General features: G+C 41.7%; 1 pseudogene; it reads right to left on the reverse strand.

Moving 5' to 3' along the window:
- Positions 1–677: 677 nt before the first annotated feature.
- On the reverse strand, positions 678–2803 carry LOC107524816 (potassium-transporting ATPase alpha chain 2 pseudogene; annotated as a pseudogene).
- Positions 2804–3349: the final 546 nt, after the last annotated feature.

Below are 3349 nucleotides of genomic sequence, written 5' to 3' on the forward strand. Positions count from 1 at the left end.
TCAGTTGAGTACCTTGAGTCAGGATATGCAAAATGGACTTGGAGCTCAGTTTCAGAGCAGGATTTGAAAGAAGCTAAATTGGCATTCTAGTGGTAGGGGGTAAAGGACAGTCTGGGAGAGAGGAGAAGTGAGATGGGAGGAGGTAATGCAAAAATGGACTAGTGAGATGGCAAGAGGTTGGGGTGAGGGGGGATATGGCCAGGGAAAGCATGTCATGGCAATGTTTAAGAGTCAAAGTGGTGGATGTTCATGTTCTTAAGATGTAATCCTGCCCCCACCTCTGTTTCCTGCAAATATTGAACTGAATTTTTGAGCAAAGTGACCAATTTTCCCAGAAATACATGGAAATCTTGGGGAGGGCATTGGATCTTCAATAGGATATGGAAGAGAAGTTTGGGGAATGCTACTTAGAGCTTAAGAGCAGGGAGGCCCATCAGATATCTGGGTTCTACAAGACTATTTAGTATCATGGAAACCTATGTAAATACAAATATCTCTTTCTTCCCTACATCATCACCTTTAAATTAACGTATTTTAAAACAGGAGATGGAGATAGATAGACATAAAATCATACATAACCAGTTAAATCTCAGCTTTAAAGTATAAAACATCCATTGAATATCTTTCATACAGTTTTTGTCTTTCTCATGTACACAATTTGATGATTTCATTTTTGCTCAAAGATCTGAAAGATCATCACCAATGTGAAATTGGGAGATGAGAGAAAAAGATGGTCTTAGTGGTATATTATATAGACAGCTTCCATGGTAAGGTCTGATGAAAAGTTTTCACACATCTTTATATGCCCAAAGAAGAGTAGCATGTGGCATATCCACAAACCAATCCTGAGCCAGGAATATGGTAGAATTCAGATCTGTGACACTTTCAAAGCCATATAATAGAATTAATGTTATTAAAAGCTGTGATGCAGTCCTTACCCAGATGCTTTATTTCAGAAAGGATCTTGCTGGAATGTAAAATTGACCCTGGTCTTTCTCATGATCAGATATGCTCTTTGCTGGTTCTTAATGTCAATGAGAGCTAATGTGTAGCCTATTCCTTCTAGGCATTTCTTCTATTACTTTGTCCATTCTTGTCCATGGCTGTCTTCCTAGTCATTCATGATATCCTTTGCCCAAAAGGTTAATGAGAGTGCTACGTCTAAATCCCCTCTGTGCATACATGGTGACATAAACAACAAAAGCTCCCAGGGCTTGAGGCCAGTATGCAGGCAGAAGTCATAGCAAGTGTCTTATTCACCAATCTATCCATCTTCTCGTGTGAGGCTGCTCGTTTATAAGGTCACTTTCAGCTTCCACATAAAATAAAGCAATGAGGGAGTTATATCTCTGCCCAAGTTGATGAACAAGATGTTGGGCAGGGTGAGCCCAACAATTATGTAGGTCAAAAAGGGGCAAGTGTTCTAGGTCAGAATGTAAGAAATAATCTTCTTTAGGTTGTCAATGATTAGGCAGCTTTCCTCCACCCTGCGGCTATAGATGCAAAGATGTCATTGTCATTCAGTAAGACTGTGTGGCTTGCATTTCTGGCTGCATCAGAACCTGTTACGCCTATTGCAATCGCAATATTTTCCTTTTTTAATGCTGGAGAATTGTTAATTCCAAGCTCTGTTACAGCAACATCTTCATACTGCCTCTGAGAGCCCACCACAATAATCAGCTTCTGCTGGGGAGATGTTTGAGCAAGGATGATTTCTGAGTGGTTGGTTAAGAGCTCATTCACTCGCCCCTGACTTGTGTCCTTCTGCTCCATACTGGCTACCACAGTGGCTTTAGCAGCCTATTTGTTAACTTGCTCCACAGTAGCGTTAACACATTTGTAAATGTCTTCTACTACCTCACTGTTGGCTGAAGTAATACCTACACTCTCGGCAATAGCTTTGGCTGTGAAGGGACAATCACCATCACCTGTAAACATAACAACATTGATCCCAGCACTCTGGCACAGTGGATTGAAGGGGATCAGTCATTGACAAGAGCTCACAAAGCAAAAGTTGGAGGTGGGAAATGTCATGGTATCTGTTCAATGAGTAGGTTTCTGGAAACTCAATTGCTGGCAAGTAGAATGACAGAAACCCAGAATGTGGCTTCCCCAGGCCACCAAACTACATGCACACTGTGGGAAAGGCCTTAGCTGTGCCCTTGTCCAGATGCTTGCTCTAGGATATTGATAATGATGGTGCTGCACTTCTCTAAGATCTCATGGGCCCCTTCATCATCACAAGGAAGCATTTGTCATTGGGGTCATCCATCTCATGTATGGGGTGCTGAAAATTGTTGGTAGAATCAAAAGGGACTTCAAGCACATTGTAGTTTCATTTCCTAATTTTTATCACATCACCCAAAATGACCTCTGAGAATTTCCAAGGGCATTTCCGGAAGCATCTCCAACCACAACTTTCTCAATGATGGGAACACTTTCCTCTCCTTGTTTGAACTCAACTTGGTTATTATCTTAAATAAGGAGGCCCAGATTCCAGAGCTTCAGGCCAAGAGTTGATTTGTCTGCTTTTCATGTGTGTCAGGCATGTAGATCTGATTGTCAAGCCAAAGATGGGTCCTGTTGAGAGTCCAAGTGTCAGTTTTGTCACTTGGACTGAATGAGGGTCTCCATTGCTTCCAGGTTCTTCACCAGGCTGTTCTTTTTGGCTATGAATTTTTCTTTCATTAACAACATGACAATGACAGTGACCTGGAGGCACATGGGTCACAATAATGCCAATGAGGAAGATGGTAGAGCCCAGGACATACTCCATGGATATTGTGGTGATGAAGAAAGTATGATGGTGAAACAGTCACTCCTACCACAATACGAAGTGCTCAATCTCAGTGTCAATGGGTGACTTTTCATTTCATATTCTTTTTTTATTTTATTGTTGACATTATTACAGATGTCCTTGTTGAAGCCAGTGAGGCAGCCTGTCCAATGATGGTGTCATTGCTTATATTGGTGACTGTACTAGTTGTTGTGCCTTTTAAATAGATTATAGGAGAGAAGCCAGTGTTCTTTGTTACAAGGGGATTGCCATGAGCAAAATCACAGGAGCAGGACTTGGACTTAGACTTCCCAGTGAGAGATAAGTTATCTACCTTACCTCCCTGAGAAGCCAGCTTCCTTAGAGACATTTCCATACCCAGACCTTCTCATTATGTTATGGTGCATCTTGTAACCAACAATCTTGTCCCCACTGAAACCCGCTCCAGGTTTGAATCTAGCAGCTGCCTCCATAGTGAGGGGAGAATTGACAGCCAGACTTGTCTTAATTAAAAGTCATTCAATCTGGGCTTTGGAGGGATACAGTCTGATGTAACCCCCATTAACTTCTTTA

The sequence above is a fragment of the Miniopterus natalensis genome, chromosome 8 (assembly GCF_054644295.1).
Source record: "Miniopterus natalensis isolate mMinNat1 chromosome 8, mMinNat1.hap1, whole genome shotgun sequence".
Lineage (NCBI taxonomy): Eukaryota > Metazoa > Chordata > Mammalia > Chiroptera > Miniopteridae > Miniopterus > Miniopterus natalensis.